Here is a 20,802-nt window from a genome sequence, read left to right on the forward strand (position 1 = left end):
CCTGGCAACCCTATCTCCCAGGAACGCGAAGGATAGAACCAGAACGGATTCTTCGCAGTGAGCCTAGCCCATCCCACGGCAGAGGAATACAAATATAAATGTGAGTATTGTGTTTTAATTTACTCAAATACCCAACGAAAGTGTTAAAAACCTGGGGTCTTTATTTCTTAACGTGAACTTGACGCCTGCGTTACCACTGCGGCTTTATCCTTAGGTGATCTGATGTAATATTTTGTTTTGTTTTATGAAGCAGTTAGCAGACAGCTTTATTAAAATAAGAGCAGCAAATTAGTATTTATTTACCCGGCCGAAAAACTCGGCCAGTGTGGATTGACACTGATCACTCTGTCGGGGTTTATTCTGCGATAACAACAGGCTGGGTGTACATTATCCCTTACTTATACCCCTCCTTATCCAGTTGATAACAATAGTCTATCATAAACGCTGTGTCGACAAATGTTTTAACCAAATTTGAGTATCTAGAAATATGATTTCTGGAGTATTTTGTATACATGTATAATACATACAAAATGTATAGCTGCATCATATATTTAAAATTCCACCCCTGCCTTGCAGGTATACAAAAAAAATTGGGACAACGAAAAAAAATACATCTATGCAAGTTAATAGACACATCTTTTCTGACATGTATTGCTGTTGTGTTTGTTGTTTTTAACAGGAATGTTTATTTTCTCTGCATTAGGATTGCAAGTGTCCTGGGACAGGTGAGGGAGTGGAAAACTTGGCCATGGTTTGTCCTCATGGATGAGGTGTTTGGACAGGCATTCTAACCCCCCTGTCCTCATGCCTCCAGCCCTGAGGACCATGGGCGTCGCTAGGCCCATTTCAGAGGGACTTCAGCTTTTATTTGTAAATAAAAAGTTATTTCTCTGCATTGTTTATTTTTGTAATGCAATTTTTTTTTTAATGAAACCAATAAATTGTTTACATTATTGTCATGCAAGTTTTGTAAATGAAATCAATTATTCTGTTGGCTACATTTATTTTTGTCATGTCAATTAATTTGTAAATGAAACATAAATTGTTCTAAAAAAATTATTTACAGTACTTGTTTACAAGTATTTACAAGATAAGTTACGTTTAAGATTGAAAAACTAAATAAAATGTTAAATGAACTGTACATAAAAAATAATGGAAGAAAGGGTTTTATGTAGACTTTTATTGAGCAGGGTGGAGACCCTGGATGGGCTGCACAATAGAGACCCTGGTAAAGCCTTTGTCAGCGGGACATCATCTGGGATCAGCGCATATTTCCACCTGTCCAACAGGTTTGCAGTGCTGACTCAGTCGACTGCTGCCATGTCGCTTAGATGTTTTCAGAAAGAGTGATGAATAAATTAAATGAACTTACATCCTCAAAATCAAACCATAACATATTTGAACATGCATAACTGTTCTATGAGCTGAACTCTGCAGGAGCTAAGTCCTGCAGAGCCCTCTAGGACCAATGGTTCCTATCCCGGATCTTGAGACATATTTTAGTGTGTTTTATTTTTGGATTCTATAATGTTCATATTTTTTAAACAATATCAAAATCTAATATCCATGTATAAAAAGTCAGTTTTTTATTGAACTACAATATTTGCCTCTGAGATGAAGATTAAACTCAAATACAGAGTAAATATATTTTGTTGCAGCACTTGTAATGTTTAACAACTGTGACAGCTGCCCTTGAAGAGTAGCAGTAACAAACTGAACTGCCTAACAACAAAACAACTAAAGATGTTCACTTCCGTCCATTTATGTACATAATAAAGAGTATAAACTACATAAACTGGCATGTTGGTTACATATTAGTTGACATTTGAATATTTATTGCATTTTTTATTTATTTATCATTAGATAAGGCTACTGGAGTAAATTGAATCCCAATGCTTACGGTGCATTTATGTGTAATCTGGCTTTCTTTTTAAAAAAATCTGACGTCGCGGCGCGCAATGAATTCTGGGGTTGGCAAGGCTGCGAAGCATCCATCCCAAGCCTGCAGTCTCCCTCTCATTTACTGAAGCTTTCGCGCCTCGATCGCCCCCCGGTGACCGGTCCCAGTATAGCCGCCCCTCTGTGTTTTCTAATGGACGCGAGGCAAACTAAATAATAAAATTACACTTTAAAAAATGTTCCCCAAAGTTAGTTTATGTCACTGAAGGCAGTTATCATCACGATGATTTCATTTCAGGTGTTCGTTTTAAAAATAAGTTTAGTTTGAGTTAGTTATTTGATGCTATAAAACGGGGGGGTGACGTCATGATTGACAGCTGAGACTGACGGCTTCTCTGAGTGAAGTTGTCACTGAGGCACTAACGGACTTTTTTCGAAATTTTTGGGAGCAGATTAGAGCTTTAGCTTTAATTTCTACATTTCCATAACTGTTTATTTCACACCAACATAATTAATTGTTCTGCATCTGCGAGAGTGTGGGCGGGCTTTTGATATCGCGACTGTACTTCCTGCTCTACTTCCTGCGCTCTACTGCGCAACTCCGGTCCCGAAATCGCTACTGCGCAGACTCGGTCCCAAGATGTCAGCGCCGTGCAAGGCCGCCTGAAAGCTTCAAATATGGCAAGCGGAAACGGATGATGTCGAGTCGTCCATATTTTTTTACGGTCTATGATCCATCCGAGTATCCTTCGTTTCACGGGAAAAGAAGGACGCATTTGAAGGCGTAATTTTGAAGGAGCCTTCGAAGGACGTTTGAATTGGGACGGCCTTCGTCGCGCCGCGGTGACGCAATCCGCTATACCTTCCACTCTAAACAAGTCTCGGTGCGTCCTTCAGGGCTCTCAAGTCTCACGCATTGGGCGTGAGACACACGCATTTCAACCCGTTCACACGCTCACACGCCACACCTTGTATTTCTCACGCAGAGAAATCGCCAGGGTAACACACACTTAAGTTGCGCGCTATTAGAGGAATCAAGCGAGTTCCCCATAGAGTTCTGACGGCCCTGCCACGCACCAGTTAATCTAATAAAAATAGAGACCGAACAGCCAATCATAAAATAGATTTGCTGTATCTGGGTAAGATATAGATATTCCCTCCACCCATGAACGTTTACGTTCTGATTCCAACGTCACATTCTGTGATTGACTCGCTCATTGAATCAAATGCTCGCAGAAGTACCGTTAGTTGGCAACTAGAAGCAACGATGACAGACGCAGAGACACAAAGATGACGGTGTCAAGTTAAGTTTCTGACAGCACTTTGTTTTCTGTTCTTAATCCCTCAACAAAACTTAAAGGAAGCCTTGTCTCAATCATGATTTGCATGAAATGCATTTTGCTGTACGTTATTGCGCTCTCACTCAGTGAACATCTGTGCTCACCTGCACTCGTGAATTCGGTGATGGACAGCTGTCCTCATTCGACTGGTGTTTGGATGTGATTTTTTTTAAACTCACTTTCATTAATTAATTTATTAAAAGTAACTCCATTTTGTAAGATCATTTTCATTTAAGTAATTCCAAACATCACGAGGCAGACGACATTAGTGATCAAATACAGTCGAGTTATTAACCCGCTCCACAGCACCACCCAGTGGATTTAGTTATAACTGCGAGATTTAGAGGGATGTATAATAAAAAATGCAGTATATTAACTGCATTTAGGCCAGCGAAGCAATATAGTAAAATTTCCATATTCATTTTATTTTTCGAACATTAATTACAGATCAAATATATTCGTGCTCACCCCTATTTATGGAAGCTGAAGTGTAGCGATATAAAATGTGCAATGCAATATGTAAAATGGCAATGCATTTCAAAATTTACATTTACATTTTCCATACCATGTGTGCAACATTTGGAGCAATATAATAATTCAAATTGAATAATATAATTTACATTTGCTATTTACTACACTAGTTTTAACATAAAATTTAAACATAAATTGTATATTGTAGGCTAATACTTTATATAAGCAGCAAAATTTAAATTTAAATGTATTACAGAAATAATTAGATGTGTTTAACATGTTCAAGCAATTCCAAAAATTATGCCACATCACGCACTAGCCATTATTTTTAATGGAAAGGAGACATAGGTATTATTCAAGCATTAATAAAATTTTGCATGGTGGCAAAACATTTTTTTTTTTTACATTTTGTTATTTTAACTGAATTCAGAAATGCTTTTGAAATTAAAAACTTTGCTTTTAATAAACAAAATACATATTTGAAATAAAGACTGTTTGGAGTTGGGTGCTCCGTTCCCTGAAGCCACAGCCTTTGTTGTTATTTTGAGTATACACAAATAAAAGTAGACAGTTTATAATTATGTCTTGTACTTAGCCTATCTGTATGGCTAAAAAAATGATGGGGTATTGGTGTGGGAGTTGTTTCCGCTGTCATAAAGAGAGGAAAAAATAAAACCATACTGATATAGCAAACAATAATCATAGGCAGCTTGTCTAAAATTATTTGAGAGTAAAATAATCTCTGTTGTAAACCACAGCTCACTTCAGCGCGACCGTGCCCATGTTAAGGTGCCACCACCCTCTGGGCTGAAGGCCTCAAAAACCTGCTACCAACACCAATAAACAACACTAACCATTCTCTCTCTCTCTCTCTCTCTCTCTCTCTCTCTCTCTCTCTCTCTCTCTCTCTCTCTCTCTCTCTCTCTCTCTCTCTCTCTCTCTCTCTCTCTCTCTCTCTCTCTCTCTCTCTCACAAGCACACTAATTAAATACATATTTATTTTATTTGTACGAATTTGTCATTTTTCATATCAGACCCCCGTACCCAGCCAAACCCACGGCCGAAATCTCACTCTGAACTCAGTTCAAAACTTGAGAGCCCTGGTCCTTTGAAGGCCGCGTCGGCCGCGCACTTCGAAGGACACAGCCTTCAGAGGACGCAGCCCTTGAATTGGGACACAGCTATTGTTTACAAGCTGTTTTAGTCTTTCTGCGGTTCAAAAACTGATTGATCGATTACATTGAGAGACATGATACCGATTAAGGTAAATTTTAGTGTATCTTTCATTCATGGAAAGACGTTACATTCTCTAACTAAGATCGCACTGGCGCTCTCCACTTTGCTTGAACTGAGGGGCAACATCTCTCGCGCCACATTACAGAGCACCAAAACGGTATTTATTGTTTGAATTTTGTGATACAATGGACAGAATATAAGAGCTAAGACTTTATTTCATATCAAAAGTAACAAAGCATAAAGCTAATTGTGATATATTGGACAAACATTCACAATGAAACCTTAAATGTCACCTGAAGTGCCTGTTCAACTTTTTGTCATGTAAGTTCGAGAACAAAAATGAAAATGTGAACAAAAACAGAGCCTGGCTAATTATCATTAAAATATGAACAATAAATGATGGATAATAATAGATTCTGACAGAATTTGTATGACCTGTCCATCAATCTGACTGACAATGCAGAAGTCTAACACAACCTCTGCACACAAAATATTAATATGTATGAGTAATTAATTCAGTGACTATATGTTTAGCCTAAAACATCTAATTTGTTGAGAACTAAGGCAGAAGAGTTTCCCGACTCTGTGCAGATAAAGAACAGGTTGCACAAAACCAGCCAGAATAAAACTACAAAGACTAAAAAACCAGACGACTAAAACGTCTTTAAGCTCTTTCTGTTGCACAATTGTGAGGATTCCTGCAAAAATGAAAGGCATAAACATGACAACCAAGGTCACAGTAGTTATTAGAATGAGATGAAACGCTCTTCTCTTCATGTGGTTTTCCTCCTCTCTCGCTCTCCCTCTCTCTCCTGGTCCTGACTGCTTCAGAGCTCTGAGAACAGCCACAAGACAAAACAACTGGATAGAGAGGAACAGGGCAAGCTGAGTTGATATTAACCATGTATATGCCTTGATGTTAGGTAATAAAAATGTGATCATGATGCCTAAACAAGAGCCAAGAGTAATAATCCAGACAACCGTGCAGCAGATCACTCTATATCTGAGAGGTTTGTACTTCAGAAAGGTTACAGGATGAACCACTGCCAGGTAACGCTCAACACACATCAGACACTGAAACAGAGGACGACCGGTGACACCTAGTCCTTGTAAAAAATGTTGTAGATTTGGGAACATGTGTAAAATATAAAAGAAAAACATCAGCGAGTAAATTATCTCACAAACGGTGAGATTGGCATTGAAGATTTCTGATGGAATTCTTCTTCCTCGTGCAATAAGCCACAAAACATAGGAGTGAGTAGGAACCCCGAACAGTAGATTAAAGCCTAGCAAACCAGTCCAGAAATCTTGTATAGTTGTAAACCTGTTACCTTAAAATTAAGTAATAAACTTCAATTCGTAGCTGAATAAAAATAAGTTGTGTGTGAACTTGACAATTCCACATAACTTATTTTTTTCAATTATACATGTTTTATTTACTTAATAAATTTAAGGCAACAGGTTTACTTCTTTTTTTTGTTCACTTTTTTGACGAATCACTTTTTACAGTGTATGGTTAAACAAAATATTTTATTTTGGGTTTATGGCTTCAATTCCCACATGACATAAATGAGTGGTTAACATTAAGTTTTATTAATGCATGGCAAATCTTGAAATGGAAAAAGGGTCAGAAACTATTAACGAGAAAAACCACAAACAAATAACTATTTGTTTTGCACAAACTATTATTAAATGACATGAACTGTGACCCTGGACCACAAAACCAGTCATAATGGGTATATTTGTGGCAATAGCCAACAATATTATTGTATGGGACAAAATTATTGATTTTTCTTTTATGCCAAAAATCACTAGAACATTAAGTAAAGAAGATATTTTGGTAATTTTGGAAATGCCCTTCTATCTATCTATCTATCTATCTATCTATCTATCTATCTATCTATCTATCTATCTATCTATCTATCTATCTATCTATCTATCTATCTATCTATCTATCTATCTATCTATCTATCTATCTATCTATCTATCAGTAGTAGTAGTAGTAGTAGTAATTTGTGCTGCTAAGAACATAATTTGGGCTTTAAGGCAATTATTTTCAATAATTGGACTTTTTAATATTGCTCTATCCTAACAATCCATACATCAATGGAAAGCTTATTTATTCATACATTATGATGTGTAAAACATTTAAAATCATTGACCCTTTTGACTGGTTTTGTGGACCAGGGTTTATACATATAAAAGGTTAGCTTTACATCTAAAATGACTACTCTGTTTTATATGCTATACTCAAATCATTATTGTAGGCTTCATGGAGAACAGAGGCAGGACAGTTTCCCAAAACGGTGAAGATAAAGAACAGGCTGTAAAAAACCACCCAGTGCAAAAATAAAAATAAAACCAACATTCCATAGTATTTCATTAAAACTTTTGGCCACAGTGGTATATAAGGCAGCGATAAAAAAGGGTAAATATATGACAGACATGTTCACAGTAATTATTAGAATGAGATTAAATGCTCTTCTTTTAACTTGATTTTCCTCCTCTTTTTCTCTGCCTTTCTCTCCTGGTCCAGACTGCTTCAGAGCTCTAAGAACAGCCAAACAGAAGAACAACTGAAGGGAGATGTAGAATACCAGCTGCACCAAGAAGAACCATGTGTATGTATTTGTGTTTGATAACATTGTGATCATGCAGACTAAACAGGATCCAAAAGTAACTATCCAGACCGCAAAGGAGCAAATCATTTTACATCTGAGCGGTTTGAACTTCAGAAATGTTACAGGATGAACCACTGCCAGGTAACGCTCAAAACAGATCAGACACTGAAACAGAGGACGATATGGAATGAATTTTGTGCCATAATTAAACAAATAAATCCATCATTTTGCAAACAAACACGATCTGCTTTGCAAAGGAAAACACGACTTGCAAAACAAACAGAGAGCGATCTGCAAATGCAGTTCGCGCTGATTTTCTCACAAATGCAGTTCGTGTAGATTTTCTCACAAATGCAATTCTCTTCCAAAACAGCAGATTTCAGGCATGTAATAATTCACTCATTTTTTGGGGGAGGGGATAAGCCTTTTGGGACTATTCACAAACAATATTTGCATTAATTTGTGTTAAATATATTATTAGTCCCGAGATTCTTCGCCTTAGTGAATAAATACACCGAGCGGCTTATCTGTATACCTTGCTGGTCTGGTGGTAGAATTTATGTTAACCGTGTCAAAGGTTTCTGGTTCTAATCCGCTCTTATGTAGTTTTTTTTTCTTTTCTTCTTCATTAAAATCAAAGATATTCAATGATTGTATATTAAGAGCAGGGACACAGGGAATGGAGTGTCTCTCTCCGCAACGGCATTAAGCGATAGATTGGCTCGTCTGTGTGTGAAGGCTGTAGGCCTATGCACAAGCCAAAAGAGATCGCAAACCCCGCCTACTTTGATTTGATTGGCCATCTCAATCATTTTGACATTGACAAGCGCAGTTAGACCTGAGGCAAAACAGACTAAAATGTTACTTTTAAACTTTTTTGTCATCCCAACAACAACATCCAGAGCCCCTGGGGCGGGGGTCAATTTGGCCCTTTCTAATTATTGGGGGGGACTTTTCCCCTTCAATGTCTATGGTGGTTACGACCCTGCAGTGAAATACACCCACAATACTTTGAACAATAATAGTTAAAATGGTATAGTTTTAACAGTGTTCATTAAAGTGCTAAATTTTATATTGCATCAGAGGTGAACTATAGTTGGCTGGGCTTGGTCCTTCTCCCCCATACACAGGGAAATGGTGACAGCAGAAAAACAAATATTAATCATTCTGCTTATAATATATAGCCTACTCTGCTTAAAATATATTTTATTTTATCAGGATTTACCATATTTAATGTGACAGTAACATATACAAAACTAAATCTGTCTAAACTTTAATCCACAATACATTGTTGCATTTTTGTATTGCAATATATTGTGACACGATACACCCTTAAACTATTTTGAATGCTCTCATTTGAATTGTATCATCAAATGTACAAATTACATAAAAGTAAATACTTTTTTATATCCCGTTACACTAAAGTGGAAAATGATATGGAGGATGGATGCATGCATTTGAGAAAAAACAAATTAAAACATAATGAGAAAAAAACTAGCCCTAGCAAAAATGTTTTCAGCCATAATGTCACTACTGATTTTGCACTTGTTGGTCACAATAATATCTTTATATTTTTATGTTTTTTTGTTTTGGTTTTATGAAAGAGGGTTGACAAAGTGAAAATCTCAAAATGATTAAAAATAGATACAGTAAGACAGAAATACTGCATCCAGTTCCTCGCTCATTTTCGTCTGAAAACGTGTTTGAAAATCGTAAATTGACCCAAAGCGCCATCTGCTGTTCTGGTAGAGGAAGTTGCTCAACTATATTTGTGAGAAAATCTGCCTGAACTACATTTGTGAGAAAATCTGCCTGAGCTACATTTGTGAGAAAATCTGCCTGAACTACATTTGTGAGAAAATCTGCCTGAACTACATTTGTGAGAAAATCTGCCTGAGCTACATTTGTGAGAAAATCTGCCTGAACTACATTTGTGAGAAAATCTGCCTGAGCTACATTTGTGAGAAAATCTCCTCGAACTGCATTTGTGAGAAAATCTCCTCGAACTGCATTTGTGAGAAAATTATGTATGCATTCATGTGGACTAGATTTGGTATTTGTTCAAAGGTTACATGCAATTTGTAGCATGGTTTGTATTTATTTGTGAAACATGCATGCTCACTCATGTATTTGCAAAACACAATACATATATTTGTTACTCCTCTGCGTTTTCGCTCAAACTGTTCTTTGTATTTGCACATCGCTTTCTGTTTGTTTGCGAGTTGAGTTTTCCTTTGCAAAGCAGATCGTGTTTGTTTGCAAAATGCTGGATTTGTTTGTTTAATTATGGCACAAAAATCACTCCATAGGACGACCGGTGATGCCTAGTCCTATTAATAATATATCTAACGGCGAAATCTTTGGAAACCAATTTGCCAGCATGAAGAACAAACAATTCAGACAGGTACCAATCTCACAAACAGAGAGATTGAGGTTGAAGAACTCTGAGGCAACTCCACTTCCCTTTCCTGTGACGATGAGCCATACAACGCAGGAGTGTAAAGGAAGGCCAACCAGTAAATTAAAACTGTACACAAAAATGTTCAAAATGTTATTTGATTGTTGAGTTGAGTTCATAGATGCTGCAGATGTGAAGTTCGCTGTCCGTCTCGTTTATTTTCTCAGCTTATAAGCGCGTGAAACATCAAAAATAAAACCAATCTATGGGAAGAGAAATTTATAAAATGATACTGGTATTGCAAACAACATCAAAACAAGTCTACATCTCAATAGTTAATTACTTAAAATCTTATTCTGCTCTCTTAATAATTAAGGTTCTGTATAGGCATTGATGTTTCCTTATAGAACCTTCAACATCCATGGAACTACATTTATAGTGGGAAAAAAAATCTTTAGATTTTTAAAAAAAAAATTCTTAATGCTAAGACTTTTTTAAGAATGATTCACTCACTGTAAAAAAAAAAAAGATCAATTGACCTTTTGTTTTCACAAAAAAATGTTTTCACATCACTTTAACTCATCACAATACGTTAAGCAACTTTTTTTTAAATAAGTTAAATAAGATTTAACTAATTTTAATTATGTTTAATGTAATTTAAGCTGCAGCGACTTAAACTTCCAAGTTGATTTTCCTTTAAAAAATAATGGTGCTGAAAGGTTCTTTAGGAAACAAACAAACAAACAAACAAAAATTAGCTATGCCAGCTTATTTTACATACCCATTAATCTTTATCATCTTTAGTAATCACAGTGATATTATAATATATTGTTCAGTGGAAATAAGAGTGTCACCTGAAGATTGAATGCTCTCTATGGATCAACATCAATCCCTGTTGATTTGTAGACTGATTTCTCAACTGTCACATCAGTAATTTATATGTATGACTTAAAACATGACATGCTACATAAAAAACCTAAAATGCAAATATGATATTAAATATAAGATATCCCTCTCTTAGTAACAATCATTTAATTTGTATTTAAAAAAAAACAATGCAAATCATCCTCAGTTCGTTTCACATCCATGCATACAAATAATTGGCATGCAATTTAAGGCGTTTTGTAATCCACGTTTTCATAAATACCCTGAAGACATATCTAATATGGCTAACATTTGCAACCTAATATGCAAATATGAGATCTCTTAGTAAGAAGCAAAATATTTGTATATAAAATAATGCAAATTGTCCTCATATTGTATACAAATAATAAACGTGATCTAATCTATATTTTTTATCCATATTTTACATTCAAATACATTTGTGGTAACTCCAGAATGCACCATGTTTTCTTAAAAATATATAGCCTACTTGTAACTGCTGGGGAATATGATTTTCTGGTATTTGCTTTTTCTGGGCATTCTCTAGGATTGAAGTGGTTGTGGGCAGAAAATTACTATCTTAATTATATATTTTCTACTTTTTTGTTTACTTTTCCTTGTACTCAGATAAACATTATACTCAACTTGTCTGTTTACAACACTGGAATGTGATCGGTACAGAGTGGACCGTTTTGTTTGGGTGAGTTAATATTTATGTAGCTTGATATGGGTGATATATTCTCTTTTTATAACTCTTTTTAAGATAATATTACTGATGTTAACATTTGCATTTAACTGTGAAGTACCTATTGTTGTAGGGTGCTTGTTTCGAATAATCGTTCTGTTTATTTGCTGCCCAGGAAACATTTAAGGTGGTGGTGCAAATGCCCTGACATTTAGTAAAGACTAATAACGTTCTTTCATTTATTAAATTGACAAGATTTAAAGTCAATAAACCTTCTGACAAGTGTGTAGCCAATCTGTGACAGAAACAAATAATGGGGGATTTTCATGCAGTAATACCTGACATAGTAACGGCTGTCAGAGATCAATCTTTTTTTTTTTTTGAAAGTGAAGACAAAACGAACCACAATATATGTGATTGTCTCCTAACCCCACAACTCATTTATCTGATTGTAGCACATTTTAAATTGTCAGAATAGATTGTAATTTTTAAGACTTAAATGTTTTTTGTGATATATATGCGATAAAGGATTAAACTACACAATATCAAAATGAGGGATTTTATAAAATAGGTAAAAAAGATAGATGTGTGTGTAACCTCCTAGGATGTGTATTTAAAATAGTTTTTTCTCTGTTTTTCTTTCTTTCAGACTCTGCTATTGACTATTTAAGAGCCCCTAATTTATTAAGTTTTTCACCAGTATGTGCATACATTTATAAAGAAGGGAACTTGTTTTTTCTCCTTTTTCCACTGTTTTCTTCATACCTTCCTACACCTAGACTGGGGAGGAATATAATACTGTATCTTTATGTACGCCAAGGATAAAAAAAATCTGCCAGGGCGGCAGTGGCTCTGTGGTTCATGTAGGTTGTATACAAACCGGAAGGTTTGTGGTTCAATCCCCGCTTCCACCTGACCAAGTGTCGTGTCCATGAGCAAAACACCTAACCCAAGCTGCTCCAGCAGACGAGCTGGATGGCGCATTACATGACTGACACCGCCGTCGGTGTATGAATGAGTGGATGTGAGGAAAGATGTTTAAGCGCTGTGGATGGCCATAGGTCTGTTGAAAGCGCTTTATAAATGCAGTCCATTTATAATTTATTTACCAAATCTAGCCTAAACCATGACGTTCTAACCTGGGCACAGGTAGAAATTCTGTAAGTCTTTGTTTGAAGTCTCACAGGAGGCGGTTTTAACAGCAAGATTTATTTGATACATTTAAATGTCATTAATTTAAAGATAAAAATAAAACACAAAATTAAGTCAAAAGCTAAATAAATACTGGAGATGTTGCCTTCACAAACCCTTTCCCACATACGATCCCATCAGTGTGATCAGTCTAGGCTGGTCCCTGGAGCGTACCTAAATTAAACAACCCATTCTCATTTCCAAAGCACCAAAAACTGAAGCATGGTCAAGCACCCCCGGCATCACAATGAAGATGCCAAAGGCGCCTCTCACCGTTACTGTATGTGTAGGAGCCATTTATACTCACTTTTAGGCAGGTTAATTTTGTTATTTCCTATTTTAGCCACTAGATGGAGCATTGCACTAGGCGTGGCACTTCACTGAGAGTTGAGTATATTTACAGGTGTGGTAATTTAGTTAGACAAGGTGTGGATGGCGGGGAACGCATGGTTCTTACCATAGCCGTGAACACCCTTTCCACCAACAGCACAACAACACTTGTTTATAGCCACACTGGGTGAAGAGCCATTCGATGGAAAATACTCCTTTTACCTTAATAATAAATGAGAAAAGAAAGCTAACGTTTGAGCTTGGATTCCTGTTGCTATGAGTTGAGAAGACCACGCCATCCATGCCGAGGCTTACAGCATAGCCTCAACAGTATGGACAAACTGGGAACTGCATTGCTTTCAATGGGAAACTGGTAGCGTCAAATACAGACGTGCAATTTATTGGTATGAAATCGTGCTGAAGAAGTCCGAACACGATGATATTTGGCATCAGTTCATGTGTTCCAGATGGTAAGTAGTCATTAATACAAAGTCCTACTGTTTAATATTATAATGTCTTTTCTGTTTGTCGTTATTAATCAGATTAGCTCCTTCATGTTCAGTTACTGCATTATATCTGTCATCTCCACTGAGGCATTTCTAATTCAAAACACCTTATTAAACTAAGGTGATTAAACTGACTGTCACGTGACATACTACACACCTTTAATCAGTTAATTATATCAAAATAATCTCAGTCTTAATAATTTGCCAGATTTAACAAGTTGTCAAATTCGTAAACTTTACATATGTTACATAAGTTTCTAGAATATTTCAATCAGTATTTATTCATCAAATGCTCTCCTGAATCGTATGGTAAATTAACTTATTTACAACTGTCTTAATTTGTATGTTTCAAGAACAAGAGTAATTGCTCATAGAGTAAGTAGAGACTTTATTGTTTTACAGCAAATAAGAAAGACCAGTAGCCTAGAAATCTAGACGCACCCTAGCGGCAGCAAATTTAATCTGCCCGCGAGTGTCGTCTAGGAACTCTCAATACCCTTCTGAGGTGTATTCCTCACAATCTGGACGGGCCAATCACGTCGTGTATATAAAGTCGGCGGGCGGGGCCTTAATGACGACGGCCGAGTTGCGTTTGCGTGCTTCTAGTAAACACAGAAACTGGCGAACGGTGGCGGTCTTTTGAATCAGCTCTGACCGCGACTCTGAAAGACTTGGAGTTAAGCTTTTCTCTGAGAAAAGAACAAAGAACGGCACTGAAGTCATTCTTAAAACGGGAAGATGTGTTCGGAGTTTTGCCGACCGGATACAGCGAATGTTTAATCTATCAACAAGCTCTGTTTCACCTTCGTTGCTCTGGTTGGTGTAGCGCTATCCTATCGCGTGCAGAGGGAGTTTGAAAGACAACCGTTTATCCCGCCCCTCGGATTGAGCCCTGTCTATGGTGAGTTTCCAGACCAAACATCTTGATGTGGGTCTGGCTTGTCAGGCTAGAAGACCAGTCCTTAAAAGCAAGATAATCAAATAAGTCCTTTGTTTAGGGTGAGGATAGAACATGGCCATATTGTGCCCAAAGAAGACAGAAAGGTGCATACGTTCATTGCTCATTCAAGTCTTGTATTGAAGCAGTTGTAATATGTAGTACATAATTTGATGTTGATCTCAAAGGAGAGTTTGAAGTTCTTAAAAATGGCACCTTCTGTTTAAAAAAAAAGAGAATTGCAGTCACATGTGATGAAAATCATTTAGTTATATAAACAGGTTACATTCACTGTTCCGTTGTTTTGTAAAAGCTGGGGTAGCTTTGGAAGATAATGAGTTGTGGCATGTTTTAGGAATCAAATAGTAACTGTTCTTTGAATTAGGTGTATTATTTGTTAAGTTTTTTGGCTTGAAACGCTAAAATGCTTGAAACTCTTATATTGCACAGACCAAAAACATTGCATTTGTGTTTTAAGATGGATAGCAAGAGAAGGCACAAACTTCAGAAGATTCTAGAGGAAAGACTAATGTGAAGCCACGGAGGAATACAAGAGGCAAAAACTCTGATCTCTGAGAACTATGCATGGCCATGGGTCCTTCAAGAGCATGGTAAGTCCCGTGCCTCTTAACACTTTATATTGTACTGATTATCACTTGGTTTTTGATCAAGAGATGCTCTTGAAACAAGTGACAGAAGATATCATATACAAGAAGTTTGTTGTCTTGAAATAAATCTAGCTCAAAAGAGACCATGCCTTTGTAAAAGAAGATATTTTAGGTTGCTTTTGATAAGGGTAAAATAGTTTTTGTTCAGTACTTAGCTTATATTACGTGCTTATATATATATATATATATATATATATATATATATATATATATATATATATATATATATATATATATATATATAAAAAATCAATGTGTATATTATGTAATGTACTGACTGCTGCTTTGTACATTTAAATTTAGGAATGGGCATCTTCACAAAGGGCGACTTTCTGGACAAACATCAGCTACTCTAAAAATGTTGCCAGTACTGTCCTGCGAGCGCGAGGTCTTGCCTTCCCCCTTCTGTCACACCTCTATCTGCGTCTACCCTGTGCAGTGAATGGCTGAGAGGAGCAGGAGCAGAACATAAGCGGAACACAGAGGAACATGTTGGGTGTGCTTAACATAATGACGGCAGAGTTGTGATGGTTCCACGCGCTACTTGAAAACAAAGAAGTTGGCGATCAGCGTTCTTTCGAATCGGCTTTGGCTGCGACTCTGGAAAACTTATAGTTAAGCTTTTCTTTGAGAAAAGAACAAAGAACGGCAATCAAGTCATTCTTAAAAAGGAAGATGTGTTCAGAGTTTTGCCGACCGGATACGGCAAAAGTTGAATCTGTCAACTAGCGCCGCTTCACCTTCTTCCCCGGGTAAAGCAAGGAAAACAACATATTTAGGTAAATAAGGAGACATTATAGAGAGCACTGTTGGAGAAACAAATTTCTTTATGATCTGCAGGATTAAAGCCAGAGCGGCTTTACGAACGAATTATACACAAATTCTTTCTGCTCGTGTTTTATAAATGAGGCCCATTCTGTCTACAAATCCAGTCTCGACCTGGGTCTTGTTTACAAACTAATCCACAGGGAAATGAAGCGAACAAGTGCGCAATGTCCCACGTGAGCTGGAACTTCATTAAAAATAAAGTTCAACCCCATTCGTGATACTGGAATCCAAAGGTGGCTTACGCAGCGACTGTTCTTCCACAACCAGGCACTGCACACTATCTTGTAATCTTCAATAGCATGTTTATTGCTTGAAAGTTCGATCCGTTTTAGCTCTATGTTATTTATGTAACGTCATGTGCGAGTCAGTGGGCGGGCTACAGAATTAGGCGTTCTTCTTCTGTTGAGGTGGCGTTTCACTGCTCTCTGACGTCACAGGGAAGCAAATTCGCAGATCAATTGTTTGCTGAGGCAGCTGTTGTAAGGGTGGATCGCCTACAGTGGTTCTGACTGCAGGGTTGCCGAACGACTAAAGAAACGTTATCAGCAAGATGGTAGGAAACTACATTTCTTGTCTATAACCACCCACTGCAACTTATACCAACGACGGAAATAAGCGCAGTTACAATAGCAAAATATGTGGGAGAGCGTTGCTTTAATGTGACTATATTGTATTGCAATAGGTAGCACTTCAAAGTCAATACCAAATCAAAACTAGTTAGCAAATCATTTATAATTGGAAGAATTTAATGACAAAAACATGCCCATATCATGATGCTTGCACCTCCATCTTTCACTGTCTTCACTGTGTACTGTGGCTTGAATTCAGAGTTTGGGGGTCGTCTCACAAACTGCCTGTGGCCCTTGGACCCAAAAAGAACAATTTTACTCTCATCAGTCCACAAAATGTTCCTCCATTTCTCTTTAGGCCAGTTGATGTGTTCTTTGGCAAATTGTAACCTCTTCTGCACATGCCTTTTTTTTAACAGAGGGACTTTGCGGGGGATTCTTGAAAATAGATTAGCTTCACACAGACGTCTTCTAACTGTCACAGTACTTACAGGTAACTCCAGACTGTCTTTGATCATCCTGGAGGTGATCATTGGCTGAGCCTTTGCCATTCTGGTTATTCTTCTATCCATTTGATGGTTGTCTTCCGTTTTCTTCCACGTCTCTCTGGTTTTGCTCTCCGTTTTAAGGCATTGGAGATCATTTTAGCTGAACAGCCTATCATTTTTGCACCTCTTTATAGGTTTTCCCCTCTCTAATCAACTTTTTAATCAAAGTACACTGTTCTTCTGAACAATGTCTTGAACGACCCATTTTCCTCAGCTTTCAAATGCATGTTCAACAAGTGTTGGCTTCATCCTTAAATAGGGGCCACCTGATTCACACCTGTTTCTTCACAAAATTGATGACCTCAGTGATTGAATGCCACACTGCTATTTTTTTGAACACACCCCTTTCAACTAATTCAACTAATTGCCCAATTGCACAGCCTTAAGAGCGTGCATATCATGAATGCTGGGTCTCATTTGTTTTCTGAGAATCTACTGAACCTACTGGTAACTTGTTTGCCACGTAGCAATAAAAAAATATACGAAAAACCTTGATTATTCTGGTTAGTCACATTGTACTGCTATTATTTTGAACAATACTGTAAGAGCATGGTTACATGAACACTTTTCATTTGTCATGCAAATTAAGGTTATAAACACAAGGTGCAAAAAGACAAATATTACAATCAACTTTTAAAGGAAAACTTTTGTGTGTGTAATGTATAACACAATGATTTCTTCTTATTTAAAATGTTGTAAACAGAGCTCTGGAAAAAATGAAGAGACCACTTAAAATGGATATCTCAATCTTAGTGGTCTCTTAATTTTTTCCAGAGCTGTATATAAAAACATTTTTAAAGGTTTGGAGTTGAGAAAATTACTAAAAAAGAATATTAAATAAGACAGAGTTTTATCTTTATAAAATACATTAAATACTTTAATGTGCATATAACAACACCATTTGTTTGTTCATTTGTTTTATTTGAACATTTTTACATTTAAAAAAATAATAATAAACAATAAAACAGAAATGGTTTACACAAACCTTGATTTTAAAACAAAAAATGCAAATACAATCTATAAAACAATCCATAAACTATTGGATGTCCTCAATAACATTTGGTATTGTTATTTACACAATTTTATTTTTACAAAGACTGAGTGTAAAGTAAAGTTTGAACACCCACAGGGTAAAAAAGTACATAATATGTGCAACAGTCAGAATTCTCCAAATACATTCAGACCATACAGAAGCTGAACTTTTAATATGACAATTTTTGGGGTTTTATTTCTCTAAAATGACCAGCATATATACATTAATAATAGGTTCAGTGACTGAATGTTGTCTAAAACATTCACTTTTTCACTTTATGAAGAACAGAGTCAGAAGAGTTTCCCAGCCCTGTGCAGATAAAGAACAGGTTGCACAAAACCAGCCAGAATAAAACAACCAAGACTAAAAAACCAGATCAGCGAAACTCCCTTCTGTTCTTGCTGTAGTAGAACACTGAGGAATCCAGTGATAATGAACGGTACAAACATGACAACCAAGGTCACTGTAGTTATTAGAATGAGATGAAACGCTCTTCTCTTCATGTGGCTTTCCTCCTCTCTCTCTCTCCCTCTCTCTCCTGGTCCTGACAGCTTCAGAGCTCTGAGAACAGCCACAAGACAGAACAACTGGATGGAGAGGTAGAGGAGGAACTGCAGTGAGTAGAACCATATGTATGTCTCCTGATTAGATACTATTTGTATGGTTATAACGGCCAAACAGGATCCAAGAGTGATAATCCAGACAAGAGTGCAGCAGATCACTCTATATCTGAGAGGTTTGTACTTCAGAAAGGTTACAGGATGAACCACCGCCAGGTAACGCTCAACACACATCAGACACTGAAACAGAGGACGACCGGTGATGCATAGTCCTTGCAAAAACCAATGTAGTAACTGTAGTAACTCTAGACTTCTGAATATTTGTGAAAGAAAAAGAAAAAAACCCAGAGAGTAAATGATCTCGCAAATTGTGAGATTGGCATTGAAGATTTCTGATGGAATTCTTCTTCCTCGTGCAATAAGCCACAAAACATAGGAGTGAGTAGGAACCCCGAACAGTAGATTAAAGCCTAGCAAACCAGTTGTGAGACCCTTCTCTAACAAACCTTCATAGGTTATGAAGGTGGAAGGATGAACCTCAGTTGAGGTGAAGTTCTTATTGGAGATGTTCATTGTCAGTGCCTCTATAATCAATAAATAACTGCGGAATTGTAATCTACAGAAGAAAAATCAGAAATTACTATAAGTGCCAGATGAAACGATAAAGGGTGTGACTGAATGAATCAAATAATCACAATCCTTCAGGCACACCCATCTTCATCGTGTATACTGTGTACAGTTGAGTTTATGTCAGCATATTTTATTCCAAATATATGCAAAGTTCTATGATTATGCCTTAAAGTTCATAGCTGAGATTTATATATATATATATATATATATATATATATATATATATATATATATATATATATATATATATATAAAAATAAAATAAACGTTTCTTTTTTTCTTTTACTCTCTGCCCTTTGAATATATTTCAATAATGTCGTAAATCTGAATGATCAAACAAATCTAACTTGGACATATTTTATACGATAGCTAAAAAAAAAGTGTGTTACCTGCAGTGTGAAGTCACCCCAGACAGCTCTGCAGTGTTCTGTATGATGAAATATATAAGAGCATGGTTACATGAACACTTTACAAGTGGCATGCAAATTAGGATTATAAACACAAGGTGCAAAAAGACAAATTACAATCCCTGTAAAGCCTTTCCAATTTTTAAAGGATTTTTATTTTATTTTATGTATAACACTATGATTTCATCTTGTTTTCAAATTTTGTAAACATATATATAAAAACATTTTTAGTGTTTTGGTGTAGAGAAAATGAACACAAAAGGACATTAATTAAGACAGAGTTTTAGCCTTATAAAATGCTGAAATATAAATAACCAGCATATAACTTTATGAAGAATAGAGGCACAAGAGTTTCTCAGCCCTGTGCAGATAAAGAACAGGTTGCACAAAACCAGCCAGAATGAAACAACAACGACTAAGAAACCAGATCAGCGAAACTCCATTCTGTTCTTGCTCTTGCAGAACACTGAGGAATCCAGTGATAATTAACGGTACAGACATGACAACCAAGGTCACTGTAGTTATTAGAATGAGATGAAACGCTCTTCTCTTCATGTGGTTTTCCTCCTCTCTCTCTCTCCCTCTCTCTCCTGGTCCCGACTGCTTCAGAGCTCTGAGAACAGCCACAAGACAGAACAACTGGATGGAGAGGTAGAGAAGGAACTGCAGTGAGTAGAACCATGTATATGTCTTCTGATTAGATAATATTTGTATGGTTATAGTGGCCAAACAAGATCCGAGAGTGATTATCCAGGCCGCAGTGCAGCAGATCACTCTATATCTGAGAGGTTTGTACTTCAGAAAGGTTACAGGATGAACCACCGCCAGGTAACGCTCAACACACATCAGACACTGAAACAGAGGACGACCGGTGATGCATAGTCCTTGTAAGAAACGATATAGTAACAGTAGTATCTCTAGACTTCTGAATATTTGTGAAAGAAAAAGAAAAAAACCCAGACAGTAAATGATCTCGCAAATTGTGAGATTGGCATTGAAGATTTCTGATGGAATTCTTCTTCCTTTTGCAATAAGCCACAAAACATAGGAGTGAGTAGGAACC

The 20,802-nt window shown here is 36.7% G+C and overlaps 1 long non-coding RNA gene across 2 annotated transcripts; it reads left to right on the top strand.

Annotated features, from left to right (window-relative positions):
• Positions 1-6,957: 6,957 nt before the first annotated feature.
• On the top strand, positions 6,958-18,564 carry LOC137046200 (uncharacterized). 2 transcript variants are annotated; one of them, XR_010898915.1, is made up of 7 exons: positions 6,958-7,374; positions 7,483-7,567; positions 11,475-11,547; positions 12,182-13,523; positions 14,975-15,107; positions 15,468-17,054; positions 18,431-18,564. It is a non-coding gene; the product is annotated as an uncharacterized lncRNA (long non-coding RNA). The 2 variants fall into 2 exon arrangements; XR_010898914.1 differs by lacking the exon at positions 18,431-18,564 and having other exon boundaries at positions 15,468-17,223.
• The last annotated feature ends 2,238 nt before the right edge of the window (positions 18,565-20,802 follow it).

Source organism: Pseudorasbora parva, chromosome 18 (assembly GCF_024679245.1).
Source record: "Pseudorasbora parva isolate DD20220531a chromosome 18, ASM2467924v1, whole genome shotgun sequence".
NCBI classification, from domain to species: domain Eukaryota; kingdom Metazoa; phylum Chordata; class Actinopteri; order Cypriniformes; family Gobionidae; genus Pseudorasbora; species Pseudorasbora parva.